This window comes from Arachis hypogaea, chromosome 2 (genome assembly GCF_003086295.3).
Source record: "Arachis hypogaea cultivar Tifrunner chromosome 2, arahy.Tifrunner.gnm2.J5K5, whole genome shotgun sequence".
Classification (NCBI taxonomy): Eukaryota; Viridiplantae; Streptophyta; class Magnoliopsida; order Fabales; family Fabaceae; genus Arachis; species Arachis hypogaea.
The window spans coordinates 51,584,616-51,609,122 of NC_092037.1; the positions used below are offsets into that span (position 1 = coordinate 51,584,616).

General features: G+C 35.2%; 2 non-coding genes across 2 annotated transcripts; both read right to left on the bottom strand.

Annotated features, from left to right (window-relative positions):
* Nucleotides 1–5,857: 5,857 nt before the first annotated feature.
* On the bottom strand, nt 5,858–5,965 carry LOC112763950 (small nucleolar RNA R71). The gene has a single exon (XR_003182966.1). It is a non-coding gene; the product is annotated as a small nucleolar RNA R71 (small nucleolar RNA).
* Nucleotides 5,966–13,460: 7,495 nt separating this feature from the next.
* LOC112763954 (small nucleolar RNA R71) lies at nt 13,461–13,568 on the bottom strand. The gene has a single exon (XR_003182967.1). It is a non-coding gene; the product is annotated as a small nucleolar RNA R71 (small nucleolar RNA).
* Between the last annotated feature and the right edge of the window lie 10,939 nt (nt 13,569–24,507).

Below are 24,507 nucleotides of genomic sequence, written 5' to 3' on the forward strand. Positions count from 1 at the left end.
GCAAAGGAAAAAAAGATTTTTTTAACATGTTACATCACTTTTTATATTGATTTAGAAATTATAGAAACTCATTTATTTATATTTCTATTATTTATTAAGATTATTTGGGATTGAACTTTAGACATAAAATATATCTAATCCTTTTCTCTAGTTTTATATCTAATTTATCTTTATTATTTATAAGTGATATATAACTTTTTTTAATAAATGAAATATTTTTTTTGTAAAAGAAATTATTTAAAATATAAAGAACGAGATTCTAACCCATTTCCACTTATTATAAGAAATTACACATAAACCACTGTATAACTTATTAATTTTTGGTTGCATTGCAAAACAAAAAAAATAAAAATAAATATTCAATTCTTTTTTCTCATTTTTTATTTCATTTATATACTTTTTAATCAATGTTCTTTTATTATCATAATTTATTATCTTTTTTTCAAACTTACTAATGATAAAAATTAGAAGAGGATCAGAGTATTGATTAAATTATTTTTTTTAGTGTTCTTAACATTTTATTTCATGATTAAACTTGATTTCATATAAATATTTAAAATAAATACTCTTTTTGTTAAATTGTCAAAAGTTAATATATTAATTCTTGCTAAGCACGTTCAAGAGATCCATTTATCAATAAAGATCACTACAACAAAATAGCATTTTGGCGACGGTTTTTTTAATGCTTGGCAACGGTTTTAATTGTCACTAAATAGTTTTACGACGGTTAAAAAATGTCACAGATTTGAGTGTCACCAGCTGACATAGTGACGGTTTTGGACCACCGTTGGTAAGAAGTGCCGCTAAATTGTTTGTAACGGTTTTTGAAGTATAAAACTGTCACTAATTTGTAACACTTGTAAAGGTGTTTTTTATGCTATATTTCGCGACGTTTTGAAACTGTCGTTAAATTACTAAATCCTGTGACAGTTTTTCCTTATATTTCATGACTATTTTAAACCGTCACTAAGTTACTAGTTCTTATGACAGTTTTAAAGCATATTTAGTGACTATTTAAACTGTCATAATATTTTTGGTGACAGTTTTTCGATTTAAAACTGTTATTAAGTTACTTATTCCTGTGACAGTTTTTTCCTGTATTTAATGACTGTTTTAAACTGTCATAATCTTTCCAATATCAAAATTTTCTTTTATTAAATATTGTAAAAAATATTTCTATTCTAAATAATAATTTGTGTATACCAACAAAATAATAAATGGCATTATATTTCAACAAATTTAAACTTAATCCCACAAATTTTACAAAAATAGCAACAATGTATTTCAAAAGTTGAATTCGACAAATTTTACATAGTCATAATCCATAAAATGCAAATTTAAAAAATCCTAAATTACTCCAAACATGTAAAGCTAACAATTGTACTTGTAACTTAATCCTCAACTTTTCTCCGCAACTTCTATTCACCTTCAACCTCAAATAGTATTCAACTTCAGCAATTACTTCACAAGCAACTCTTCAACACAAGAAACTCTCTCTTGTCCTTTTTAACAATTTTTTGTGATCCCCCTAATGACCCAAATAAGACAAATCATGCATCAATGAATAATATTTTAGATGAAAAAAACTAATATTATAATAACTGAAACACAAAAATATACAAGCTTAAAATTTGGTTCTTTAACTTAAGATAAAACTAAACAATAACTAAAACAAGTGAAACTCACTTGAAGGCCATAGCAATAAGCTTATGGCAAAACTCCTTATCCAATGATTTTTCTCTTGCCTCCCTTACCAATCTCTCCAATTTTTCAATCTGTATGCAAATCACACATTCAAACCCAATACTCTAATCTACAAAATAGAAAACCTTCTTTCTACATTCAATGTTGTTTCTGATGCCTAATAATATCTCCACTTATCAGCAAATTCCCTTAAACTTCTATCTATTCCATCTCAAACGAGCTCAAAAGATAAAAACAAACTCAAAAAAATCTGTTAATTATGACAAAAAAAAATATGAGGAAAAGGTTTTCCAAAATCAAAGTGAAGTGGTCTGAATGCAATTTGATCTTTCAATAAAGCATTATATTGAAATCAACAAAGGATTTTATTCTCTCAACTGTTGCCACCAACCTATTGGAATTCGAAAAATGGTAGAATAGCGATAAGGTCGAAAATCCAAAAATCCAGGACATTTCAGCCGATAACCGGCAAGCAATGGTGCTGCGCAGAAACAGTTGATGAGCGGATAATTTATATGCTTTTTGGAATTATTTTTAGGTAGTTTTAGTAGGATCTAGCGACTTTTAGGGATGTTTTTATTAGTTTTATGTAAAATTTATATTTCTAGACTTTACTAGGAGTTTGTATGTTTTTCTGTGATTTCAGGTATTTTCTGGCTGAAATTGAGGAACCTGAGCAAAAGTCTGATAGAAGGCTGACAAAGGACTGCTGATGCTGTTGGATTCTGACCTCCCTGCACTCGAAATAGATTTTCTAGATCTACAAAACTTCAAATGGCGTGCTCTCAACGGCGTTAAAAAGTAGACATCCAGAGCTTTCCAACAATATATAATAGTCTACAGTTTATTCGAGATTAGATGATGTAAACTGGCGTTCAACGCCAGTTCCATGCTGCATTCTGGAGTCAAACGCCAGAAACACGTCACGAACCAGAGTTAAACACCAAAAATACGTTACAACTTGGCGTTTAACTCCAAAAGAAGCCTCTGCACGTATAACGCTCAAGCTCAGCCCAAGCATACACCAAGTGGGCCCCGAAAGTGGATTTTTGCATCAATTATTTACTTCTGTAAACCCTAGTAGCTAGTCTAGTATAAATAGAACATTTTATTATTGTATTAGACATCTTTGGATGCCTAGTCCTTAGACCAGGTCCTTTACCCTATTTTCGAATTTATATGCCATTTGTGGAGGCTGGCCATTCAGCCATGCCTGGACCATCACTTATGTATTTTCAACGGTGGAATTTCTACACGCCATAGATTAAGGGTGTGGAGCTCTGCTGTACCTCGAGTTTTAATGCAATCACTACAATTTTCTATTCAATTAAGCTTATTCTTGTTCTAAGATATTCGTTGCACTTCAACATGATGAATGTGATGATCCGTGACACTCATCATCAGTCTCACTTATAAACGCGTGACTGACAACGACTTCCATTCTACCTTAGACCGTACGTATATCTCTTGGATTCCTTGATCAGAATCTTCGTAGTATAAGCTAGAATTGTTGGCGGCATTCATGAGAATCCGGAAAGTATAAACCTTGTCTGTGGTATTCCGAGTAGGATTCAAGGATTGAATGACTGTGACGAGCTTCAAACTCACGATTGTTGGGCGTGATGACAAACGTAAAAAAATCAATGGATTCTATTCCGACGTGATCGAGAACCGACAAATGATTAGTCGTGCTGTGACAAGAGCATTTGGACCTTTTTCACTGAGATGATGAGATGTAGCCATTGACAACGGTGATGCCCTACATACAGCTTGCCATGGAAAGGAGTAAAAAGGATTGAAGGAAGGCAGTAGAAAAGTAGAGATTCAACAGGGACAAAGCATCTCCATATACTTATCTGAAATTCTCACCAATGATCTACATAAGTATTTCTATCTTTATTTTCTATTTATTTATTATTATTATTATTCGAAAATTCCACAACCATTTATTATCTGCCTAACTGAGATTTACAAGATAACCATAACTTGCTTCATACCAACAATCTCTGTGGGATCGACCCTTACTCACGTAAGGTTTATTACTTGGACGACCCAGTGCACTTGCTGGTTAGTTGTGCAAAGTTGTGAAGAAAGTGCTGAGTTAGTAGATGCGCACACCAAGTTGAATGCCATTGTTAGAGATCACAATTTCGTGCACCAAGTTTTTGGCGCCGTTGCCGGGGATTGTTTGAGTTTGGACAACTGACGGTTCATCTTGTTGCTCAGATTATGTAATTTTCTTTTCAAAAAGTTTTTTTTTAATTTTTTTCGTTTTTCAAAAAAAATTAATTTCCGAAAAAAAATTTATAAATTTTCGAAAAAATCCAAAAAAATTCATAAAATCATAAAATCAACAATATTTTGTGTTTCTTGTTTGAGTCTTGGGTCAATTTTTAAGTTTGGTGTCAATTGCATATTTCAAAAATTTTTGCATTTTTCAAAAATTCATGGATGGTGTTCTTCATGATCTTCAAGTTGTTCTTGATAAGTCTTCTTGTTTGATCTTTAAATTTTCTTGTTTTGTGTTCTTTGTTGTTTTTCATATGCATTTTTGTATTCATAGTGTCTAAGCATTGCAAATTTCTAAGTTTGGTGTCTTGCATATTTTTCTTTTCTTGAAAATTTTTAAAAATAAGTCATAGTGTTCTTGCATGCATCATTGGTTTTGATCCAAAAATTTTCATGTTTTGGGTCATTTTTATGTTTTTCTCTCTCATCATTAAAAATTAAAAAAAATATCTTTTCCTTATTTTTCTCAAAATTTCGAAAATTTGAGTTGACTTAGTCAAAAATTTTTAAAACTTAGCTATTTATTATAAGTCAAGTCAAATTTTCAATTTTAAAAATCTTATCTTTTCAAAACTTTTTCAAAAATCAAATCGTTTTCATTTTTCTTACTATTTTTTGAAAATTTTTAATTTGAATTTTAAAATCTTTTTCTTATCTTTAATTCATGATTTTCAAAGACTTCACTAACAATTAATGTGATTGATTCAAAATTTTGAAGTTTGTTACTTTCTTATTAAGAAAGGTTCAATCTTTAAATTCTAGAATCATATCTTTTAGTTTCTTGTTAGTCAGGTAATCAAATTTTAATTTTAAAAATCAATTCTTTTTTAAAATATCTTTTCTATCATATCTTTTTCAAAAATTTGATTTTAAAATGTGTTTTCCAACTTCTTATCTTTTTAAAATTGATTTTCAAATCTTTTTCAACTAACTAATTAACTTTTTGTTTATTTTTATCTTTTTCAAAACCACCTAACTAATTTTATCTCTCTAATTTTCGAAAATTTTCTCCCTCCTTTTCAAAATTCTTTTTAATCAATTAATTGTTTCAAATTTTAATTTTAATTTTATTTCTTCCTTTAATTTTCGAAAATCACTAACTTATCTTTTCAAAATTAATTTTCGAAATTCTCTCCCTCTCAACTTTTTCTATTTATTTATTTATTTACTAACACTTCTTTTCATCTCAAGAATTCGAACCTATCTTCACCCTTGTGTTTGAATTCTTACCTTTTCCTTCTTCTATTCTTTTCCTCTTCTACTAACATAAAGGAATCTCTCTACTGTGGTAAAGAGGATCCCTATTATTATTTTCTGTTTCCTTCTTTTTCATATGAGCAGGAGTAAGGACAAGAACATTCTTGTTGAAGTAGATCCTGAACCTGAAAGGACTCTGAAGAGGAAACTAAGAAAAGCTAAATTACAACAATCCAAAGACAACCTTACAGAAATTTTCGAAAAGGAAGAGGAGATGGCAGCCGAAAATAATAATGCATGGAGGATGCTTGTTGATTATACTACACCTACTTCCAAATTTGATGGAAGAAACATCTCAGTCCCTACCATTGGAGTAAACAATTTTGAGCTGAAACCTCAACTAGTTGCTCTAATGCAACAGAACTGCAAGTTCTATGGACTTCCATCAAAAGACCCCTACCAGTTTTTAACTGAGTTCTTGCAGATCTGTGAGACTGTTAAGACTAATGGAGTAGATTCTGAAGTCTACAGGCTCATGCTTTTCTCCTTTGCTGTAAGAGACAGAGCTAGAATATGGTTGGATTCACAACCTAAAGATAGCCTGGACTCTTGGGATAAGCTGGTCACGGCCTTCTTGGCTAAGTTCTTTCCTCCTCAAAAGTTGAGCAAGCTTAGAGTGGATGTTCAGACCTTCAAACAAAAAGATGGTGAATCCCTCTATGAAGCTTGGGAAAGATACAAATAGATGACTAAAAGGTGTCCTTCTGACATGCTTTCAGAGTGGGCCATTCTGGATATATTCTATTATGGTCTATCTGAGTTCTCCAAGATGTCACTGGACCATTCTACAGGTTGATCTATTCACCTAAAGAAAATGCCTGCAGAAGCTCAAGAACTCATTGACATGGTTGCAAATAACCAGTTCATATACACTTCTGAGAGGAATTCTGTGAGTAATGGGATGCCTCAGAGGAAGGGAGTTCTTGATATTGATGCTCTAAATGTCATATTGGCTCAGAACAAAATGTTGACTCAGCAAGTCAACATGATTTCTCAAAGTCTGAATGGATGACAAAATGCATCCAACAGTACTAAAGAGGCATCTTCTGAAGAAGAAGCTTATGATCCTTAGAACCCTGCAATAGCAGAGATGAATTACATGGGTGAACCTTATGGAAACACCTATAATTCATCATGGAGAAATCATCCAAATTTCTCATGGAAGGATCAACAAAAGCCTTAACAAGGCTTTAATAATGGTGGAAGAAATAGGCTCAGCAATAGCAAGCCTTTTCCATCATCTTCTCAGCAACAGATAGAGAATTTTGAGCAGAGCACTTCTAGTTTAGCAAACATAGTCTCTGATCTGTCTAAGGCCACTTTAAGTTTCATGAGTGAAACAAGATCCTCCATCAGAAATTTGGAGGCACAAGTGGGCCAACTGAGTAAGAAAATCACTGAAACTCCTCCTAGTACTCTCCCAAGCAATACTGAAGAGAATCCAAAATGAGAGTGCAAGGCCATTGATATAATAAACATGGCCGAACCTAGAGAGGAAGGAGAGGACGTGAATCCCAATGAGGAAGACCTCATGGGACGTCTCTCAAGCAAGAAGGAGTTCCCTATAGAGGATCCAAAGGAATCTGAAGGTCATATAGAGACCATAGAGATCCCATTAAACCTCCTTCTGCCATTCATGAGCTCTGAAAATTATTCTTCCTCTGAAGAAGATGAAGATGTAACTGGAGAGCAAGTTGCTCAATATTTGGGAGCCATCATGAAACTAAATGCCAAGTTGTTTGGTAATGAGACTTGGGAAGGTGAACCTCCCTTGCTCATTAGTGAACTAGATACATGGGTTCAGCAAACTTTACCTCAAAAGAAACAAGACCCTGGTAAATTCTTAATACCTTGTACCATAGGCACCATGACCTTTGAGAAAGCTCTATGTGACATGGGGTCAGGAATAAATCTTATGCCACTCTCTGTAATGGAGAAGCTAGGGATCATTGAGGTACAACCTGTCATATTCTCATTACAAATGGCAGACAAGTCAGTAAGACAAGCTTATGGATTGGTAGAGTACGTGCTAGTGAAGGTTAAAGGCCTTTACATCACTGCTGATTTCATAATCTTAGACACTAGGAAGGAAGAGGATGAATGCATCATCCTTGGAAGACCTTTTCTAGCCACAGCAGGAGCTATGATAGATGTTAACAGTGGAGAATTAGTCCTTCAATTGAATAGGGACTACCTTGTGTTTAAGATCCAAGGGTATTCTTCTGTATACATGGAGAGGAAGCATGAACAGCTTTTCTCAATATAGAGTCAAACAAAGCCCCCATAATCAAACTATAAGTTTGGTGTTGAATCCCCACATCCAAACTCTAAGTTTGGTGTTGGGAGTCCACAACATTGACCTGATCACCTGTGAGGCTCCATGAGAGCCCACTGTCAAGCTATTGACATTAAAGAAGCGCTTATTGAGAGGCAATCCAATTTTTATTTATCTAATTTTATTTTTTATTTTATTGTTCTTTTATGTTTTATTAGGATCATGATCATGTGGAGTCACAAAATAAATACAAAAATTAAAAACAGAATCAAAAATAGCAGAAAAAACAGCACACCATGAAAGAAGAGCTTACTGGCGTTTAAACGCTAGTAAGGAGCATCTGGCTGGCATTCAACGCCAGAATAGAGCATGAATCTGGCATTGAACGCCAAAAACATGCAGCAGTCTGGCGTTTAAATGCCAGGATTGCACCCTGAGGAAAGTTGGCATTAAACGCCAGAAACATGCTGCTGAAGGGCATTGAACGTCCAAAACAAGCATAGAGCTGGCGTTTAACGCCATAAACAAACATCAATCTGGCATTAAACGCCAGGATTGCATAGAGATGGAATTTTACACGCCCAATTGGTGTAGGAATGTTAAATCCTTGACACCTCAAGATTTGTGGACCCCACAGGATCATCTCAGGATCTGTGGACCCCACAGGATCCATACCTACCTCAACTCACCTTCTCTCTTCTTCACACAATCCAATAACTCTCTTCCCCATTACCTCTTCACCACTCACATCCATCATCTCTTTTCCACCCAATCCCACCCTACATGGCCGAATACACACCTCTCTCCCTCTCCTCCATATCCTCTTCTTCTTCTTCTATTCTTTTTTCCTTTTCTTGAGGGTGAGCAACATTCTAAGTTTGGTGTGGTAAAAGCATAGCTTTTTGTTTTTTCATAACCATTTATGGCACCTAAGGCCGGAGAAACCTCTAGAAAGAGGAAAGGGAAGACAAAAGCTTTTACCTTCGAGTCATAGGAGATGGAGAGATTCATCTCAAGGGTCCATAGCTCAGTGGTAGAGCATTTGACTGCACATCAAGAGAGCCCACTCATGGACCTCAACAAGAGCAGGAAGAATTTTCTCATCAAGAAATCCCTGAGATACCTCAAGGGATACATTTACCTCCACACAACTATTGGGAGCAACTAAGGTTAGGAGCACCAAAATCACTAGGGATGAAGCAACAAAGGCAAGGAAGAGACATAGAGGAGCTCAAGGACATCATTGGTCCTTCAAGAAAAAGGCGCCACCATCACTAAGGTGGACTCACTCCTTGTTCTTAATTTTTCTGTTTTCATTTTCTTATGCTATATGTTTATCTATGTTTGTGTCTTTATTACATGATCATTAGTATTTAATAACTATATCATAAAGCTATGAATAATTCCATGAATCCTTCACCTTTCTTAAATGAAAAATATTTTTAATACAAAAGAACAAGAAGTACATAAGTTTCGAAATTATCCTTGAATTTAGTTTAATTATATTGATGTGGTGACAATACTTTTTATTTTCTGAATGAATGCTGAACAGTGCATATTTTTTATCTTATTGTTTATGAATGTTAAAATTGTTGCTCTTGAAAGAATGATGAACAAAGAGAAATGTTACTGATAATCTGAAAAATCATAAATTTGATTCTTGAAGAAAGAAAAAGCAGTGAATAACAAAAGCTTGCGAAAAAAAATTTGGCGAAAAAAAAAATAATAGAAAAGAAAAAGAAAAAAGCAAGCAGAAAAAGCCAATATCCCTTAAAACCAAAAGGCAAGGGTAAAAAGGATCCAAGGCTTTGAGCATCCAATAGCCTAACCATGTGCTTGTGGCATGCAGGTCCAAGTGAAAAGCTTAAGACTGAGTGGTTAAAGTCGTGATCTAAAGCAAAAGAGTGTGATTAAGAACCCTGGACACCTCTAACTGGGGACTTTAGCAAAGTTGAGTCACAATCTGAAAAGGTTCACCCAGTCATGTGTCTGTGGCATTTATGTATCCGGTGGTAATACTGGAAAACAAAGTGCTTAGGGCCACGGCCAAGACTCATAAAAGTAGCTGTGTTCAAGAATTAACATACTTAACTAGGAGAATCAATAACACTATCTGAAATTCTAAGTTTTTATAGATGCCAATCATTCTAAACTTCAAAGGAAAAAGTGAGATGCCAAAACTGTTCAGAAGCAAAAAGCTACAAGTCCCGCTCATCTAATTAGAACTAATATTCATTGATATTTTGGATTTATAGTATATTCTCTTCTTTTTATCCTATTTTGATTTTCAGTTGCTTGGGGACAAGCAACAATTTAAGTTTGGTGTTGTGATGAGCAGATAATTTATACGCTTTTTGGCATTATTTTTAGGTTGTTTTTAGTAGGATCTAGATACTTTTAGAGATGTTTTTATTAGTTTTTATGTAAAATTCATATTTCTGGACTATACTATAAGTTTGTGTATTTTTCTGTGATTTCAGATATTTTCTGGCTGAAATTGAGGGACCTGAACAAAAGTCTGATAGAAGGCTGACAAAGGACTGCTGATGCTGTTAGATTCTGACCTCCCTGCACTCGAAATGAATTTTCTGGAACTACAGAACTCCAAATGGCGCGCTCTCAACGGCGTTGAAAATTAGACATCCAGAGCTTTCCAGCAATATATAATAGTCCACACTTTATTCGAGATTAGACGATGTAAACTGGCGTTCAATGCCAGTTCCATGCTGCATTCTGGAGTCAAATGCCAGAAACACGTCACGAACCAAGGTTAAACGCCAAAAACACGTTACAACTTGGCGTTTAACTCCAAAAGAAGCCTCTGCACGTATAAAGCTCAAGCTCAGCCCAAGCACACACCAAGTAGGCCCCAAAAGTGGATTTCTGCATCAATTATTTACTTCTGTAAACCCTAGTAGCTAGTCTAGTATAAATAGAACATTTTATTATTGTATTAGACATCTTTGGACGCCTAGTCCTTAGACCATGTCCTTTACCCTATTTTCGAATTTATATGCCATTTGTGGAGGCTGGCCATTCAGCCATGCCTGGACCATCACTTATGTATTTTCAACGGTGGAATTTCTACACGCCATAGATTAAGGGTGTGGAGCTCTGCTGTACCTCGAGTTTTAATGCAATCACTATAATTTTCTATTCAATTCAGCTTATTCTTGTTCTAAGATATTCGTTGCACTTCAACATGATGAATGTGATGATCCGTGACACTCATCATCAGTCTCACTTATGAACGCGTGACTGACAACGACTTCCATTCTACCTTAGACCGTACGTATATCTCTTGGATTCCTTGATCAGAATCTTCGTAGTATAAGCTAGAATTGTTGGCGGCATTCATGAGAATCCGGAAAGTATAAACCTTGTCTGTGGTATTCCGAGTAGGATTCAAGGATTGAATGACTGTGACGAGCTTCAAACTCACGATTGTTGGGCGTGATGACAAACGTAAAAAAATCAATGGATTCTATTCCGACGTGATCGAGAACCGACAAATGATTAGTCGTGCTGTGACAAGAGCATTTGGACCTTTTTCACTGAGATGATGAGATGTAGCCATTGACAACGGTGATGCCCTACATACAGCTTGCCATGGAAAGGAGTAAAAAGGATTGAAGGAAGGCAGTAGAAAAGTAGAGATTCAACAGGGACAAAGCATCTCCATATACTTATCTGAAATTCTCACCAATGATCTACATAAGTATTTCTATCTTTATTTTCTATTTATTTATTATTATTATTATTCGAAAATTCCACAACCATTTATTATCTGCCTAACTGAGATTTACAAGATAACCATAACTTGCTTCATACCAACAATCTCTGTGGGATCGACCCTTACTCACGTAAGGTTTATTACTTGGATGACCCAGTGCACTTGCTGGTTAGTTGTGCAAAGTTGTGAAGAAAGTGATGAGTTAGTAGATGCGCACACCAAGTTGAATGCCATTGTTAGAGATCACAATTTCGTGCACCAAGTTTTTGGCGCCGTTGCCGGGGATTGTTTGAGTTTGGACAACTGACGGTTCATCTTGTTGCTCAGATTATGTAATTTTCTTTTCAAAAAGTTTTTTTTTTAATTTTTTTCGTTTTTCAAAAAAATTAATTTCCGAAAAAAAATTTATAAATTTTCGAAAAAATCCAAAAAAATTCTTAAAATCATAAAATCAACAATATTTTGTGTTTCTTGTTTGAGTCTTGGGTCAATTTTTAAGTTTGGTGTCAATTGCATATTTCAAAAATTTTTGCATCTTTCAAAAATTCATGGATGGTGTTCTTCATGATCTTCAAGTTGTTCTTGATAAGTCTTCTTGTTTGATCTTTAAATTTTCTTGTTTGTGTTCTTTGTTGTTTGGTGTCTTGCATATTTTTCTTTTCTTGAAAATTTTTAAAAATAAGTCATAGTGTTCTTGCATGCATCATTGGTTTTGATCCAAAAATTTTCATGTTTTGGGTCATTTTTATGTTTTTCTCTCTCATCATTAAAAATTAAAAAAAAAATATCTTTTCCTTATTTTTCTCAAAATTTCGAAAATTTGAGTTGACTTAGTCAAAAATTTTTAAAACTTAGCTATTTATTATAAGTCAAGTCAAATTTTCAATTTTAAAAATCTTATCTTTTCAAAACTTTTTCAAAAATCAAATCGTTTTCATTTTTCTTACTATTTTTTGAAAATTTTTAATTTGAATTTTAAAATCTTTTTCTTATCTTTAATTCATGATTTTCAAAGACTTCACTAACAATTAATGTGATTGATTCAAAATTTTGAAGTTTGTTACTTTCTTATTAAGAAAGGTTCAATCTTTAAATTCTAGAATCATATCTTTTAGTTTCTTGTTAGTCAGGTAATCAAATTTTAATTTTAAAAATCAATTCTTTTTTAAAATATCTTTTCTATCATATCTTTTTCAAAAATTTGATTTTAAAATGTGTTTTCCAACTTCTTATCTTTTTAAAATTGATTTTCAAATCTTTTTCAACTAACTAATTAACTTTTTGTTTATTTTTATCTTTTTCAAAACCACCTAACTAATTTTATCTCTCTAATTTTCGAAAATTTTCTCCCTCCTTTTCAAAATTCTTTTTAATCAATTAATTGTTTCAAATTTTAATTTTAATTTTATTTCTTCCTTTAATTTTCGAAAATCACTAACTTATCTTTTCAAAATTAATTTTCGAAATTCTCTCCCTCTCATCTTTTTCTATTTATTTATTTATTTACTAACACTTCTTTTCATCTCAAGAATCCGAACCTATCTTCACCCTTGTGTTTGAATTCTTACCTTTTCCTTCTTCTATTCTTTTCCTCTTCTACTAACATAAAGGAATCTCTCTACTGTGGTAAAGAGGATCCCTATTATTATTTTCTGTTTTCTTCTTTTTCATATGAGCAGGAGTAAGGACAAGAACATTCTTGTTGAAGTAGATCCTGAACCTGAAAGGACTCTGAAGAGGAAACTAAGAAAAGCTAAATTACAACAATCCAAAGACAACCTTACAGAAATTTTCGAAAAGGAAGAGGAGATGGCAGCTGAAAATAATAATGCATGGAGGATGCTTGTTGATTATACTACACCTACTTCCAAATTTGATGGAAGAAGCATCTCAGTCCCTACCATTGGAGTAAACAATTTTGAGCTGAAACCTCAACTAGTTGCTCTAATGCAACAGAACTGCAAGTTCTATGGACTTCCATCAGAAGACCCCTACCAGTTTTTAACTGAGTTCTTGCAGATCTGTGAGACTGTTAAGACTAATGGAGTAGATTCTGAAGTCTACAGGCTCATGCTTTTCTCCTTTGCTGTAAGAGACAGAGCTAGAATATGGTTGGATTCACAACCTAAAGATAGCCTAGACTCTTGGGATAAGCTGGTCACGGCCTTGTTGGCTAAGTTCTTTCCTCCTCAAAAGTTGAGCAAGCTTAGAGTGGATGTTCAGACCTTCAAACAAAAAGATGGTGAATCCCTCTATGAAGCTTGGGAAAGATACAAATAGATGACTAAAAGGTGTCCTTCTGACATGCTTTCAGAGTGGGCCATTCTGGATATATTCTATTATGGTCTATCTGAGTTCTCCAAGATGTCACTGGACCATTCTACAGGTTGATCTATTCACCTAAAGAAAACGCCTGCAGAAGCTCAAGAATTCATTGACATGGTTGCAAATAACCAGTTCATATACACTTCTGAGAGGAATTCTGTGAGTAATGGGACGCCTCAGAGGAAGGGAGTTCTTGATATTGATGCTCTAAATGTCATATTGGCTCAGAACAAAATGTTGACTCAGCAAGTCAACATGATTTCTCAAAGTCTGAATGGATGACAAAATGCATCCAACAGTACTAAAGAGGCATCTTCTGAAGAAGAAGCTTATGATCCTTAGAACCCTGCAATAGCAGAGGTGAATTACATGGGTGAACCTTATGGAAACACCTATAATTCATCATGGAGAAATCATCCAAATTTCTCATGGAAGGATCAACAAAAGCCTCAACAAGGCTTTAATAATGGTGGAAGAAACAGGCTCAGCAATAGCAAGCCTTTTCCATCATCTTCTCAGCAACAGATAGAGAATTTTGAGCAGAGCACTTCTAGTTTAGCAAACATAGTCTCTGATCTGTCTAAGGCCACTTTAAGTTTCATGAGTGAAACAAGATCCTCCATCAGAAATTTGGAGGCACAAGTGGGCCAACTGAGTAAGAAAATCACTGAAACTCCTCCTAGTACTCTCCCAAGCAATACTGAAGAGAATCCAAAAAGAGAGTGCAAGGCCATTGATATAATAAACATGGCCGAACCTAGAGAGGAAGGAGAGGACGTGAATCCCAATGAGGAAGACCTCATGGGACGTCTCTCAAGCAAGAAGGAGTTCCCTATAGAGGATCCAAAGGAATCTGAAGGTCATATAGAGACCATAGAGATCCCATTAAACCTCCTTCTGCCATTCATGAGCTCTGAAAATTATTCTTCCTCTGAAGAGGATGAAGATGTAACTGGAGAGCAAGTTGCTCAATATTTGGGAGCCATCATGAAACTAAATGCCAAGTTGTTTGGTAATGAGACTTGGGAAGGTGAACCTCCCTTGCTCATTAGTGAACTAGATACATGGGTTCAGCAAACTTTACCTCAAAAGAAACAAGACCCTGGTAAATTCTTAATACCTTGTACCATAGGCACCATGACCTTTGAGAAAGCTCTATGTGACATGGGGTCAGGAATAAATCTTATGCCACTCTCTGTAATGGAGAAGCTAGGGATCATTGAGGTACAACCTGTCATATTCTCATTACAAATGGCAGACAAGTCAGTAAGACAAGCTTATGGATTGGTAGAGTACGTGCTAGTGAAGGTTAAAGGCCTTTACATCACTGCTGATTTCATAATCTTAGACACTAGGAGGGAAGAGGATGAATGCATCATCCTTGGAAGACCTTTTCTAGCCACAGCAGGAGCTATGATAGATGTTAACAGTGGAGAATTAGTCCTTCAATTGAATGGGGACTACCTTGTGTTTAAGATCCAAGGGTATTCTTCTGTATACATGGAGAGGAAGCATGAACAGCTTTTCTCAATACAGAGTCAAACAAAGCCCCCATAATCAAACTATAAGTTTGGTGTTGAATCCCCACATCCAAACTCTAAGTTTGGTGTTGGGAGTCCACAACATTGACCTGATCACCTGTGAGGCTCCATGAGAGCCCACTGTCAAGCTATTGACATTAAAGAAGCGCTTATTGAGAGGCAATCCAATTTTTATTTATCTAATTTTATTTTTTATTTTATTGTTCTTTTATGTTTTATTAGGATCATGATCATGTGGAGTCACAAAATAAATACAAAAATTAAAAACAGAATCAAAAATAGCAGAAGAAACAGCACACCCTGAAAGAAGAGCTTACTGGCGTTTAAACGCTAGTAAGGAGCATCTGGCTGGCATTCAACGCCAGAATAGAGCATGAATCTGGCATTGAATGCCAAAAACATGCAGCATTCTGGCGTTTAAATGCCAGGATTGCACCTTGAGGAAAGTTGGCGTTAAACGCCAGAAACATGCTGCTGAAGGGCATTGAACGCCCAAAACAAGCATAGAGCTGGCGTTTAACGCCATAAACAAGCATCAATCTGGCATTAAACGCCAGGATTGCATAGAGATGGAATTTTACACGCCCAATTGGTGTAGGAATGTTAAATCCTTGACACCTCATGATTTGTGGACCCCACAGGATCATCTCAGGATCTGTGGACCCCACAGGATCCATACCTACCTCAACTCACCTTCTCTCTTCTTCACACAATCCAATAACTCCCTTCCCCATTACCTCTTCACCACTCACATCCATCATCTCTTTTCCACCCAATCCCACCCTACATGGCCGAATACACACCTCTCTCCCTCTCCTCCATATCCTCTTCTTCTTCTTCTATTCTTTCTTCCTTTTCTTGAGGGCGAGCAACATTCTAAGTTTGGTGTGGTAAAAGCATAGCTTTTTGTTTTTTCATAACTATTTATGGCACCTAAGGCCGGAGAAACCTCTAGAAAGAGGAAAGGGAAGACAAAAGCTTTTACCTTCGAGTCATAGGAGATGGAGAGATTCATCTCAAGGGTCCATAGCTCAGTGGTAGAGCATTTGACTGCACATCAAGAGAGCCCACTCATGGACCTCAACAAGAGCAGGAAGAATTTTCTCATCAAGAAATCCCTGAGATACCTCAAGGGATACATTTTCCTCCACACAACTATTGGGAGCAACTAAGGTTAGGAGCACCAAAATCACTAGGGATGAAGCAACAAAGGCAAGGAAGAGACATAGAGGAGCTCAAGGACATCATTGGTCCTTCAAGAAGAAGGCGCCACCATCACTAAGGTGGACTCACTCCTTGTTCTTAATTTTTCTGTTTTTCATTTTTTTATGCTATATGTTTATCTATGTTTATGTCTTTATTACATGATCATTAGTATTTAATAACTATATCATAAAGCTATGAATAATTCCATGAATCCTTCACCTTTCTTAAATGAAAAATATTTTTAATACAAAAGAACAAGAAGTACATAAGTTTTGAAATTATCCTTGAATTTAGTTTAATTATATTGATGTGGTGACAATACTTTTTATTTTCTGAATGAATGCTGAACAGTGCATATTTTTTATCTTATTGTTTATGAATGTTAAAATTGTTGGCTCTTGAAAGAATGATGAACAAAGAGAAATGTTACTGATAATCTGAAAAATCATAAATTTGATACTTGAAGAAAGAAAAAGCAGTGAATAACAAAAGCTTGCGAAAAAAAATTTGGCGAAAAAAAATAATAGAAAAGAAAAAGAAAAAAGCAAGCAGAAAAAGCCAATATCCCTTAAAACCAAAAGGCAAGGGTAAAAAGGATCCAAGGCTTTGAGCATCCAATAGCCTAACCATGTGCTTGTGGCATGCAGGTCCAAGTGAAAAGCTTAAGACTGAGTGGTTAAAGTCGTGATCTAAAGCAAAAGAGTGTGATTAAGAACCCTGGACACCTCTAACTGGGGACTTTAGCAAAGTTGAGTCACAATTTGAAAAGGTTCACCCAGTCATGTGTCTGTGGCATTTATGTATCCGGTGGTAATACTGGAAAACAAAGTGCTTAGGGCCACGGCCAAGACTCATAAAAGTAGCTGTGTTCAAGAATTAACATACTTAACTAGGAGAATCAATAACACTATCTAAAATTCTAAGTTTTTATAGATGCCAATCATTCTAAACTTCAAAGGAAAAAGTGAGATGCCAAAACTGTTCAGAAGCAAAAAGCTACAAGTCCCGCTCATCTAATTAGAACTAATATTCATTGATATTTTGGATTTATAGTATATTCTCTTATTTTTATCCTATTTTGATTTTCAGTTGCTTGGGGACAAGCAACAATTTAAGTTTGGTGTTGTGATGAGCAGATAATTTATACGCTTTTTGGCATTATTTTTAGGTTGTTTTTAGTAGGATCTAGATACTTTTAGAGATATTTTTATTAGTTTTTATGTAAAATTCATATTTCTGGACTATACTATAAGTTTGTGTATTTTTCTGTGATTTCAGGTATTTTCTGGCTGAAATTGAGGGACCTGAACAAAAGTCTGATAGAAGGCTGACAAAGGACTGCTGATGCTGTTAGATTCTGACCTCCCTGCACTCGAAATGAATTTTCTGGAGCTACAGAACTCCAAATGGCGCGCTCTCAACGGAGTTGAAAATTAGACATCCAGAGCTTTCCAGCAATATATAATAGTCCACACTTTATTCGAGATTAGACGATGTAAACTGGCGTTCAACGCCAGTTCCATGCTGCATTCTGGAGTCAAATGCCAGAAACACGTCACGAACCAGAGTTAAACGCCAAAAACACGTTACAACTTGGCGTTTAACTCCAAAAGAAGCCTCTGCACGTATAAAGCTCAAGCTCAGCCCAAGCACACACCAAGTGGGCCCCGAAAGTGGATTTCTGCATCAATTATTTACTTCTGTAGACCCTAGTAGCTAGTCTAGTATAAATAGAACATTTTATTATTGTATTAGACATCTTTGGACGCCTAGTCCTTAGACCATGTCCTTTACCCTATTTTCGAATTTAAATGCCATTTGTGGAGGCTGGCCATTCAGCCATGCCTGGACCATCACTTATGTATTTTCAACGGTGGAATTTCTACACGCCATAGATTAAGGGTGTGGAGCTCTGCTGTACCTCGAGTTTTAATGCAATCACTATAATTTTCTATTCAATTCAGCTTATTCTTTTTCTAAGATATTCGTTGCACTTCAACATGATGAATGTGATGATCCGTGACACTCATCATCATTCTCACTTATGAATGCATGACTGACAACTACTTCCATTCTACCTTAGACCGAACGCATATCTCTTGGATTCCTTGATCAGAATCTTCGTAGTATAAGCTAGAATTGTTGGCGGCATTCATGAGAATCCGGAAAGTATAAACCTTGTCTGTGGTATTCCGAGTAGGATTCAAGGATTGAATGACTGTGACGAGCTTCAAACTCACGATTGTTGGGCGTGATGACAAACGTAAAAAAATCAATGGATTCTATTCCGACGTGATCGAGAACCGACAAATGATTAGTCGTGCTGTGACAAGAGCATTTGGACCTTTTTCACTGAGATGATGAGATGTAGCCATTGACAACGGTGATGCCCTATATACAGCTTGCCATGGAAAGGAGTAAAAAGGATTGAAGGAAGGCAGTAGAAAAGTAGAGATTCAACAGGGACAAAGCATCTCCATATACTTATCTGAAATTCTCATCAATGATCTACATAAATATTTCTATCTTTATTTTCTGTTTATTTATTATTATTATTCAAAAATTCCACAACCATTTATTATCTGCCTAACTGAGATTTACAAGATGACCATAGTTTGCTTCATACAAACAATCTCCGTGAGATCGACCTTTACTCACGTAAGGTTTATTACTTGGATGACCCAGTGCACATGCTGATTAGTTGTACGAAGTTGTGAAGAAAGTGTTGAGTTAGTAGATGCGCACACCAAGTTAAATGTCATTGTTAGAGATCACAATTTCGTGCACCAACAGTCCAAGAAATATTCGAAAGGAGGAGGGCACGCTTGAGCAAGGCATGAGCTGGAATTTGTTGAAACAATGCCATTTGTGTTATTGTCAGCAATCTCAGATCCACAGAATTGAACCAAGGACTTGTTATTTGAGCAGAGAAGATTTCCATTGAGCCTGAAATACATCAATTTTTGCATTATATATATATATATATATAATATTAACAAGCATAAAAAAGATCTATAGCCGGTGTATTAGAACTATACGAGAGTGTGACATTTGGAGGAATATCAGTAGTGCCTGATATGCTTGTAAGGCTATTGTTTTGCAACTCCCTGCATGATGAGAAACATATGCTTAGCATTTCAGAAATTTCGATAACATCTATAAAAAGGAACATGAAAAATGTCAACAACATTAAAAAAAATATGAAAAGCATAGATAAACACTCCCAATTACACATCTAAGTGGCCAAAATTTGTAGAATTCATCACTTCTGATCTTACAAGATAAATTTTTTGCCATTCAAAGTCTTGTTCTACCAAATGGCGGAAGAAACACTGCCTTTCAATAAATTGTTTTCAAGTGACCTGCCAGAGAAGATGATATTTAGTCGAAACTTGAAAGTCTTCATCTACTTTATCATGATGCCATGATTGTTCCAAAGAAATATTATCTTACTAAGCAATTCAAGGTAAAATGTGTGAAAAGGATGCTAAATAGAAAGAAACTTACAATCTTTGAAGAACAGGAAGACTAGAAAAGTAGGATGGAATAGTTCCAGTAAGCTTGTTGTTCGATAAATCACTGCATATATTAGTGGATATCAGAAACTAAAAGTAAAAACATTATGTATGCAAGGAAAAATATTCATACAAAATAGATCCTTACATGGTTGTGAGGTTGTTGGAAAGCTTGTTGCTAGGAATTGATCCATTCAACTGATTGAAACTGAGGTCTCTGAAATTTTTATAAATAATAGTCAGTAAAACATTTTCAGACTACATAACTCTAGTCTCTATTTATCAGCACTACACATGGTACAAAATCTTATGTTACATGAAAATTAGATCATGGAACTTATAGATAAAGAAGGCGGGGTATCCTGCTTAAATCAGGAACTGGTCCTCTCAAGTTTCAATTCCTAAGACTCGTGATAAAACCAATCAACTAAATTAAGAAATTTTATTAAGCAATAAAAGGCAGGATAGCGATAATAACTGATAGTCATATTGCTACGTAGATATTTAAGCAACAGCGCTTAAATTCCCTTGCTCAGTGCCTTGTAAATAACTGATGGGTATTTCCTATTCTTCTCAAAAAGATAAATAAGTATGGCAAGATGGCCTTTAGGTCTAACAGATTTGTATCAGAGGAACTTCCCACGCTTGATCATTCCCGAATTTCGACATCCCAGAAGCTTCTAAGGATTCAAGTTGTGATAATATTCAAGTTGTGATCATTTTGAACTGATCTTGTCTATATTTTAACAGAGAGGAACGTTGTTAGCAAATAGTAGTAGTTGATTGAATTAAGCAATAAAGCCATCTGAAGATAAGTACCTTCAATTCAAATGACTTCAGGTCCCTTGCAAGTTGCTCTGCATTTATCCCCTCACGAGCAAGGAGCCTATCAACACATGGGAAATTATAATATAGCCATAAAAGTTTCGATGCATCATCATCGACTTTATGATGATTTCCACATGGCACATGCCCTTACAAGATGTAAAAATAAGTTATTGCTACATTAAAAAGGGCCAGAAGGAAACCAAAATAGACATAGTGGTATCTTATTTATGTATCTTTTTAAGTAACCTGGACCTTTATTAACAAGAAGATGCATAATCAGATGCATTAACATGCCAGGACCCAGGCAGCAGACCCAAATTATTTGAGAACAACTATAAACTATATCTATCATTTGGAGAGAAAGTTTCCTAACAGCTCATTGCACTCCAACTAAACATAAGATACTCAAATTTATTTACATGCTGCCTAAACTTTAGCGTCTAGGTGGTTGAACAAAAACACATAGTAATAAATAAATAATAAATAGAACTGGTGCACGAAATTGCAATCACACTTTTGCAATCCCGCACAACTAACCAGCAAGTGCACTGGGTCGTCCAAGTAATACCTTACGCGAGTAAGGGTCGATCCCACGGAGATTGCCGGCTTGAAGCAAGCTATGGTTATCTTGTAAATCTTAGTCAGGATATCAGAAATTATCAGGATTGATTGTGAAAAGAAAAAGAACATGAAATAAGTACTTGTTTTGCAGTAATAGAGAATAGGTTGGGGTTTTGGAGATACTCCATCTTATGAATCTTTGCTTTCCTACTGTCTTCTTCTTCAAGCACGCAAGGCTCCTTCCATGGCAAGCTGTATGCAAGGGTTTCACCGTTGTCAGTGGCTACCTCCCATCCTCTCAGTGGAAATGTTCAACGCACCCTGTCACGGCACGGCTATCCATCTGTCGGTTCTCAATCAGGCCGGAATAGAATCCAGTGATTCTTTTGCGTCTGTCACTAACGCCCCGCCTTCAGGAGTTTGAAGCTCGTCACAGTCATTCAATCATTGAATCCTACTCAGAATACCACAGACAAGGTTTAGACCTTCCGGATTCTCTTGAATGCCGCCATCAGTTCTAGCTTATACCACGAAGATTCCGGTCAAAGAATCCAAGAGATATCTACTTAATCTAAGATAGAACGGAGGTGGTTGTCAGGCACACGTTCATAGTTGAGAATGATGATGATTGTCACGGATCATCATATTCATCCGATTTAAGAACAAGTAGTATCTTAGAATGGAAGCAAGCATGATTGAATGAGAAACAGTAGTAATTGCATTAATCCATCAAGACACAGCAGAGCTCCTCACCCCCAACCATGGGGTTTAGAGACTCATGCTGTGGAAGATACACAAAGAAACGTGTAAAGTGTCATGAGGTACAGATACAATGTCAAAAGATCCTATTAATAGTAAACTAGTAACCTAGGGTATACAGAAATGAGTAAATGACGTAAAAATCCACTTCTGGGTCCACTTGGTGTGTGCTTGGGCTGAGCAATGAAGCATTTTCGTGTAGAGACCTTTTCTGGAGTTAAACGCCAGCTTTTATGCCAGTTTGGGCGTTTAACTCCAAGTTTTATGCCAGTTCCAGCGTTAAACGCTGGAATTTCTGAGGCTAATTTGCCACGCCGGTTTGGGCTATCAAATCTTGGGCAAAGTATGGACTATCATATATTGCTGGAAAGCCCAGGATGTCTATTTTCCAACGCCGTTGAGAGCGCGCCAATTGGGCTTCTGTAGCTCCAGAAAATCTACTTCGAGTGCAGGGAGGTCAGAATCCAACAGCATCTGCAGTCCTTTTCAGTCTCTGAATCAGATTTTTGCTCAGAACCCTCAATTTCAGCCAGAAAATACCTGAAATCACAGAAAAACACACAAACTCATAGTAAAGTCCAGAAAAGTGAATTTTAACTAAAAACTAATAAAAATATACTAAAAACTAACTAGATCATACTAAAAACATACTAATAACGATGCCAAAAAGCGTATAAATTATCCGCTCATCAAGAACCAACAATAATGAAAGCATACCTTGTTGTAGCTATCGATTGTGAAGGAGCCTCGGTCCTTAGTGTCTTGGATTTTAGCTTCTTAGATAATGCTTCTAATTAGTCTAAGTTCCTCTGAATAAAGTACGGGAGTGAAGTCAAAATCAGAGATCTAAGTTCCTCTGAACTATTACATAGTCAACATTTGATTTCCCTTTGAAGGAACAAAAATGTTCAATGATAGAAAGGAATGCTAATTCATATACGCCATCAAATTGAAGTTATCGTTGATCCATAACTAAAATGATCACAATAACTTAAGAAAACAAGATCAGTTCAAAATGAAAATATAGACAAGGAATAAAGCACTAAATTCAATATAGTAATGAAACATCACTTTCACAAATACCAATAGCTTTAATTCTAATTTTAACATCATGGGGACCTGAAATTGAAGATTGTTTATCATCACAGTACTCAATACATAAGCTTTAATCACTTTATTAGATACCATGAGTGTATAAGTTAAATGTCTTGAAATTTTAATTATGGATCAGATCAATTTACCTAAAGAATGAAGTGGATATGGTTGAATTGATAGATTTTTAACACCATGAATCCAAGATAGAAAGGTGAAATCCCAGACTAAAGTTTGGCTAATTTAATTAGCTTTTCCATCTCTAAAGTAGAAATTTGCATAATTCAAGAAGTGCACTAACTAGATTATGATGTTGCACAAAAACATCAAAGAAATCAAGAGAAGAAATAAGAAATTGAGCATTCAAAGAATCTAGTCAAAGCATTTAATCGAACATGTTGAGTGCTAGTAAAATTAAAAAGAAATAAGAGATTTCATAGTAAAAACTGCAAATATCAATATGAGCACATAATCATTATGATAAATTACAGTAAAATAGAGCACCGAGAATAAATAATTGCAACAACCTTCAGCACAGCAATCGCTAAGCAAAAACAGAAAAATCGCAGGGGAAAAAAGCAGAAGAACATTCAAATACTCACTATCGGTGTTGAATTTGAAGAGAAGAAAAAGTCATTGGAAGGGGATTAGGGTTCGCACTCGTAAAAGAGAGAAAGGAAGGAACGGCACGGGGACAGCGAACGGTGACCGGCGAACGGCGACCGGCGAACGGTGGGCGACCAGTGAATGCGAACTAGTGAAGGCTGTGGCGTTACTTTATCTTTTCTTCGCTTCTCTTCTCATCTTCAAATGGCTGTGGAAGGAATAGAAGTTTAAAATTGATGTATAAAGGAAAAAGGATAAGAGATATAAACTAAAATAGAATAATGACGGTAAAAAAATTTACTCCATAAGTGTCACAATATTATTAAATAGAGACGCTTAAAATAAAAGTCGCAAAATAAGTGGTCGCAAAATAAGTGTAGCTATGTAGTTAATTTGGCGTAGTAGATAAATAGAGAATACATATTTTTTTAACAAGACCAATAAAATTAAATACACAAATAATAATAAATAAAAGGTAACCGTTCAAAGAATGGACAATATAGGGTATTAATACTTTCTTTATTTGCAATCGACCCCTAACTCAAATTCTATATTATGGCAGGTTTTTCTCATTTTTGGCATTCAATTAGTCATTCCAATTTTATGAAAAAATTGATTGGTAATAACTCCAAATTTATAATAGAATAAGTGTAATTACCCGTGCCATGCACGTGAGAAGATTAAAATTATAATTTTAAATTATTTTTTTAAATTAATTTAAACTATAATAATTTGATTAATAAAAAAGTAACATGTTATGTATTGTTTATTTTTTTTAATCTAGTGCTAATTGGATTAATTCTAAAATAGTTATTA